Raw genomic sequence first — 7,907 nt, 5'->3', positions numbered from 1 at the left:
CCTTGGAAAAAAAAAAAGTTATGATGTCTCGAAGTTAATGAGGTTGACCCAAAATTGGTTCTGAGGCTGTATCTCGGCCAAACTTTGACCAATCGAAACGAAAATTGGTACGCTTCATCAGACCCATGATCTGAGGATCCATGCCAAAGTTGGGAACAGTGCCACCTAGGGGTCATGAGATATGAAAAAAGGCTATTTATGCCCATAACTTCCGAACAGTTTGTCAGAAAATCATAATATTGGTGTCTATGGATTCCTCGTGTCATGCTGAATCTGGTGATATAAGATATGTTAGGATCGGATGAACCACGTGACCGCCATTTTGAATTTTGTCATAAAATGTGATATATTTTATAATATTTGACATATCTGCACACAATTTGGTATGCATGACCGTCATCATGTCCCGAATGTACATGAGAAGTTTCAGAATAGCGCCACCTAGTGTTCCAGAGATATACGATTTTTTGCTAAAACGTTTATAACTTTTGAAAACATTATCTATATTCTATATAATTTATGTCATTTTGTTCTCTGGGTTTTGCAGATTTCAACGATGTCTCATTTGTCATTTTCCAAACATGTGACTGTCCGCCATATTGAATCAAGTGAAAAACAGTTTTTTCGCTACTCCTCCTTCAAATTTTGTCCAATTTTGTTCAAAATTGGCTCACATTAAATATGGAGTGAGCCGCACAGAAATGACTGAACAGATTTTTGATATTCGCTACCGTTCCGGAGAAATCCACCTCTGAAGTTGCACTTGCCTGTGTTTGTGTCTTTATGCTAATTAGCTTAGCATTCTAAATGGTTATTTGCAAAAATGTTCTTCCGTTCCAGACATTAATTACTTCTAAGAACGATTTCAACCAATTTTTCACAAAAAAATATATAATGTTGTTCATTAAATCCAAAATTCTTCATTTTGAATTCATTTCTAATTTGAACTAAGGACCTATGACATGTCAACTAACACATGTCTTCCCTGTGGCGCAATGAGATGAGCGTCAGACACCGGGTCGTGAGGTTATGGGTTCGAGTCCCATGGGGGACAGCTTTATAAAATTGTGTGTAATGTTGTCATTTAGTGGCAAAAGCTGCAGTTCTGCCATCGAAATCTCAAGCCTTTATAAAATTAAACAAACCAAAGTATGAGTGGTCTGCTGTTTAAAGCAACAGGCTAAAGCTTTGAAGATTGATTGGTCAAATTCAATGTGTAGTAAGTAAAGTTAAGTTATGTTGTTTAAGCATGTGAATTAGGCAATGTAAAAAAGTTTCCTAATAATATCCAAAGTCCAAAAAAAGCCAAGAAGAGCCATAATGGGCTTGGCCCCGCAATTGCTGCTAGCAGCTATTTGTTATTAGGGGCCAAGCCCTGAAAGGGCTGTAGCCCCTATTGTATCTGTTAGTTTCCTATATTATTAGGGGCCAAGCCCTGAAAGGGCTGTAGCCCCTATTGTATCTGTTAGTTTCCTATATTATTATTATTATTATTCTTCCTCCCTATGGGAGTCAATGGCAGCCCTATGAACCGTAAGTAGGAAAATGATGAAATTTGGCACACTTGTAGAGATAGTCATCAATAGTAAATGGACCAAATTTGGAGTCTCTAAGACCAACTCCATAGCGCCACCACCAGTCCAAAAATTAAACATTGAAACTGTTATAACTTTTGAACCCTTTGAGGTAGAAAAATGCCACTTAGTACACCTGATTCCTCTCATCATGCTGATCAAATTTAATATCTTACATTAAGACTCCGCCCATTACAGTAATGGCCATTTTAAAAAGTACAGTATTTAGTTTTTTCGCTACTCCTCCTTCAAAATTTGTCTAATTTTGTCCAAACTTGGCAGAGAGAATATTTGGACTGAGCCGCACAGAAATGACTGAACAGAATTTTTTGGACCCTTGGAAAAAAAAAAAGTTATGATGTCTCGAAGTTAACGAGGTTGACCCAAAATTGGTTCTGAGGCTGTATCTCCGCCAAACTTTGACCAATCGAAACGAAAATTGGTATGCTTCATCAGACCCATGATCTGAGGATCCATGCCAAAGTTGGGAACAGCGCCACCTAGGGGTCATGAGATATGAAAAAAGGCTATTTTTGCCCATAACATCCGAACGGTTTGTCAGAAAATCATAATATTGGTGTCTATGGATTCCTCGTTTCATGCTGAATCTGGTGATATAAGATATGTTAGGATCGGATGAACCACGTGACCGCCATTTTGAATTTTGTCATAAAATGTGATATCTTTTATAATATTTGACATATCTGCACACAATTTGGTATGCATGACCGTCACCATGTCCCGAATGTACATGAGAAGTTTCAGAATAGCGCCACCTAGTGTTCCAGAGATATATGATTTTTTGCTAAAACGTTTATAACTTTTGAAAACATTATCTATATTCTATATAATGTATGTCATTTTGTTCTCTGGGTTTTGCAGATTTCAACGATGTCTCATTTGTCATTTTCCAAACATGTGACTGTGCGCCATATTGAATCAAGTGAAAAACAGTTTTTTCGCTACTCCTCCTTCAAATTTTGTCCAATTTTGTTCAAAATTGGCTCATAATAAATATAGAGTGAGCCGCAAAGAAATGACTGAACAGATTTTTGATATTCGCTACCGTTCCGGAGAAATCCACCTCTGAAGTTGAACTTGCCTGTGTTTGTGTCTTTATGCTAATTAGCTTAGCATTCTAAATGGTTATTTGCAAAAATGTTTTTCCGTTCAAGACATTAATTACTTCTAAGAATGATTTCATCCAATTTTTCACAAAAAATATATAATGTTGTTCATTAAATCCAAAAATCTTCATTTTGAGTTAATTTCTAATTTTAACTATGGACCTATGGCATGTCAATGAACACATGTCTTCCCTGTGGCGCAATGAGATGAGTGTCAGACACCGGATTGTGAGGTTATGGGTTCGAGTCCCATGGGGGACAGCTTTATAAAATTGTGTGTTATGTTGTCATTTAGTGGCAAAAGCTGCAGTTCTGCCTTCGAAATCTCAAGCCTTTATAAAATTAAACAAACCAAAGTATGAGTGGTCTGCTGTTTAAAGCAACAGGCTATAGCTTTGAAGATTGATTGGTCAAATTCAATGTGTAGTAAGTAAAGTTAAGTTATGTTGTTTAAGCATGTGAATTAGGCAATGTAAAAAAGTTTCCTAATAATATCCAAAGTCCAAAAAAAGCCAAGAAGAGCCATAATGGGCTTGGCCCCGCAATTGCTGCTAGCAGCTATATTTATTATTATTATTCTTCCTCCCTATGGGAGTCAATGGCAGCCCTATGAACCGTAAGTAGGAAAATGATGAAATTTGGCACACTTGTAGAGATAGTCATCAATAGTAAATGGACCAAATTTGGAGTCTCTAAGACCAACTCCATAGCGCCACCACCAGTCCAAAAATTAAACATTGAAACTGTTATAACTTTTGAACCCTTTGAGGTAGAAAAATGCCACTTAGTACACCTGATTCCTCTCATCATGTTGATCAAATTTAATATCTTACATTAAGACTCCGCCCATTACAGTAATGGCCATTTTAAAAAGTACAGTATTCAGTTTTTTTGCTACTCCTCCTTCAAAATTTGTCTAATTTTGTCCAAACTTGGCAGAGAGAATATTTGAACTGAGCCGCACAGAAATGACTGAACAGAATTTTTTGGACCCTTGGAAAAAAAAAAAGTTATGATGTCTCGAAGTTAACGAGGTTGACCCAAAATTGGTTCTGAGGCTGTATCTCGGCCAAACTTTGACCAATCGAAACGAAAATTGGTATGCTTCATCAGACCCATGATCTGAGGATCCATGCCAAAGTTGGGAACAGCGCCACCTAGGGGTCATGAGATATGAAAAAAGGCTATTTTTGCCCATAACATCCGAACGGTTTGTCAGAAAATCATAATATTGGTGTCTATGGATTCCTCGTTTCATGCTGAATCTGGTGATATAAGATATGTTAGGATCGGATGAACCACGTGACCGCCATTTTGAATTTTGTCATAAAATGTGATATCTTTTATAATATTTGACATATCTGCACACAATTTGGTATGCATGACCGTCATCATGTCCCGAATGTACATGAGAAGTTTCAGAATAGCGCCACCTAGTGTTCCAGAGATATATGATTTTTTGCTAAAACGTTTATAACTTTTGAAAACATTATCTATATTCTATATAATGTATGTCATTTTGTTCTCTGGGTTTTGCAGATTTCGACGATGTCTCATTTGTCATTTTCCAAACATGTGACTGTGCGCCATATTGAATCAAGTGAAAAACAGTTTTTTCGCTACTCCTCCTTCAAATTTTGTCCAATTTTGTTCAAAATTGGCTCATAATAAATATAGAGTGAGCCGCAAAGAAATGACTGAACAGATTTTTGATATTCGCTACCGTTCCGGAGAAATCCACCTCTGAAGTTGAACTTGCCTGTGTTTGTGTCTTTATGCTAATTAGCTTAGCATTCTAAATGGTTATTTGCAAAAATGTTTTTCCGTTCAAGACATTAATTACTTCTAAGAATGATTTCATCCAATTTTTCACAAAAAATATATAATGTTGTTCATTAGATCCAAAAATCTTCATTTTGAGTTAATTTCTAATTTTAACTATGGACCTATGGCATGTCAATGAACACATGTCTTCCCTGTGGCGCAATGAGATGAGTGTCAGACACCGGATTGTGAGGTTATGGGTTCGAGTCCCATGGGGGACAGCTTTATAAAATTGTGTGTAATGTTGTCATTTAGTGGCAAAAGCTGCAGTTCTGCCTTCGAAATCTCAAGCCTTTATAAAATTAAACAAACCAAAGTATGAGTGGTCTGCTGTTTAAAGCAACAGGCTATAGCTTTGAAGATTGATTGGTCAAATTCAATGTGTAGTAAGTAAAGTTAAGTTATGTTGTTTAAGCATGTGAATTAGGCAATGTAAAAAAGTTTCCTAATAATATCCAAAGTCCAAAAAAAGCCAAGAAGAGCCATAATGGGCTTGGCCCCGCAATTGCTGCTAGCAGCTATATTTATTAGGGGCCAAGCCCCCGAAGGGGCTGTAGCCCCTCTTGGAATTGTTAGTATACTTTATTATTATTATTATTCTTTTTCTTCCCACTGGGTTCCTATGGCAGCCCTATGAACCGTAAGTAGGAAAATGATGAAATTTGGCACACTTGTAGTGATGCTTATGAAAAGTAATTGGTCCAAACTTGGAGTCTCTACAACTAACTCTATAGCGCCACCACCAGTCCAAAAATTCAACATTTAAACTGTTATAACTCTTAAACCCTTTGGAATAGAGAAATGACATGTAGTACATCTGATTCCTCTCCTCACCCTCATCATATTCCATATCTTACATTAAGGCTCCGCCCCTTACAGTAACAGCCATTTTGAAAAGTACAGTATTCAGTTTTTTTGCTACTCCTCCTTCAAATTTTGTCCAATTTTGTCGAAACTTGGCAGAGCGAATCCTTGGACTGAGCCGCACAGAAATGACTGAACAGATTTTTGATATTCATCTCTGTTCAAAAGTTATAATGTCATGAACTTAACAAACTCGACCCAAAATTGGTTCTGAGGCTGTATCTCGGCCAATCTTTGATCAATCGAAACGAAAATTGGTACGCTTTATCAGACCCATGATCTGAGGGTCCTTGCCAAAGTTGGGAACAGCGCCACCTAGGGGTCATAAGATATGAAAAAAGGCTATTTTTGCCCATAACTTCTGAACGCTTTGTCAGAAAATCATATAATTGGTATCTATGGATTCCCCGCGTCATGCCGAATCTGTGGATACCTGATATGTTAGGATCGAATGAACCACGTGACCGCCATTTTGAATTTTGTCATAAATTGCTATATCTTTTGAAATATTTGATATATCTACACAAAATTTGGTATGCGTGACCGTCAGCATGTCCCGAACGTACCTGAGAAGTTTCAGAATAGCGCCACCTAGTGTTCCTGAGATATAGGAATTTTTGCTAAAACATTTATAACTTTTGAACGCTTTGTCCAAATTTGATATAATTTATTTCATTTTGTTCCCTGGCTTATGCAGATTCCGACGATATATCATTTGTCATTTTCCAAACATGTTACTGTCCGCCATATTTAAACAAGTGAAAAACAGTTTTTTCGCTACTCCTCCTACAAATTTTGTCCAATTTTGTCCAAATTTGGCTCAGACGATCTTTCAACTGAGTCACACAGAAATGACTGAACAGATTTTTGATATTTGCTACCATTCCTGAGAAATCCGTCTCTGAAGTTGACCTTGCTTGTGTTTTTGTCTTTATGTTAGTTAGCTTAGCATGCTAATTGGTTAGCATTATATCCAGTTGCCATTCTTTCTAATGTGGCTCTTCAGCTATCAGGTTAACCATAAGCTACATTAGCTTAGCTTGGTAATATAGCTGAAATGCTAACTTATGATTTTGTCTGCTCACTCTCACACTGATTGCTGTCCTCTGCAGCCTGTTGAATGTGCCTGAGCGATTAGCTCAATGTGTTACGCCAAGGACTCCAATGCATCAAGTCGTGGGTTCTCCACTCAGTGTGACACATGTCCAGACCGCAAGAGGTACTGTGGCAGGACGTGATGCACAAGTTGCATTTGAGCATTGAGAATGATCTCATCTGAAGTTGTTAAATATAGCATGCAGTGCATTTAAATACAAAATCTTATTTTTGTGTTTATTCTCAGCTGATCTAAGGAACTTAGGGAGGTGTTGTGAAAGCATGTCTCCCCAGTGGCGCAGCAAGATGAGTGACAGACACTGGACCCAGAGGTTATCGGTTCAAGTCCCGTGGGGGACAGATTTATAAAAGTTGCTCTGTGCTCTGAAGTTGAGCTTGCCTGTTTTTATGCTAGTTGGCTTAGCATGCCAATTTGTTAATTGCAAAATTGCTTGTGTTCCAGACATTATTCCTTGAATAAGCTAAACTGTATAATATATACATTAGCCTATATGTTTGTTTAACATTAAGTATAAGCCTGCCCTGTACATCAATAGCAGCAGCAATGGCATGTCAGACCCACTTTTTGGTGTGCAGACAGAGAAAATGCCACGCAGCTGCCACACAGCCGCCCCGCGGCTGACATGCAACAGAAACGCCATGCTCACAACTTTCAATTATTCTGGTTGCAATACAAGCAGTTTCATAAATTGGTTGGTTTTCTTCATAACCATATACTTTTTTTGACCTTGTCTGTTAATTCTCACCTTCAGATGTCTTTTTGGTATTGAGCATAAAGTAATAAGCTTGAGATCAGAAGGGTGTGATTAGATGTCAGAGGTGGTGCAAATAAACTTCTATTTTTTTAATTGTTCTGGCTTTTATATATGCAAAGTTAAATACACAAATTTAAGCAAAACACCAATTTATATACAGTGGACCAATCATGGTCAATGGACACTTTAGCAAAGTATATAATTTCTGCATATTCCAAGAACAGAATCACTGAATAAAAGCAATTATATATTTTATTCCAAAGTATAGTACAGTTTCAGTTCCATACAAGAAACTATCACGTCAATGTTTTAGCTGTGGCCCTGAAGAGTCACTTACATAATACCATTTCAAAACAATAAAAGTGTTGAATAATATCCTACTACAAAATAAATGAAAATGATTCAAATGCTCCATCCACTAAGGTCCACAACTTTTTTCTAAAAGACACCAAGTTAATGTGTAGGAAACACAATTAACATACTAAAGTGTGTCTATATCTATTCAATATAAAAAAAGAATTGACAGAGTAAATGGAAGTATGACTACAGAGAGTACAGAAGCATATTTGAATAATCTTTTATTACATTCTTTACCAACATCTATTACATTTTATTTGAAAATATTGTGCCTTAATACCCCACTGAGC

This window comes from Pseudorasbora parva, chromosome 8, assembly GCF_024679245.1.
Source record: "Pseudorasbora parva isolate DD20220531a chromosome 8, ASM2467924v1, whole genome shotgun sequence".
NCBI lineage: Eukaryota > Metazoa > Chordata > Actinopteri > Cypriniformes > Gobionidae > Pseudorasbora > Pseudorasbora parva.
This window is presented reverse-complemented; position numbering follows the sequence as displayed.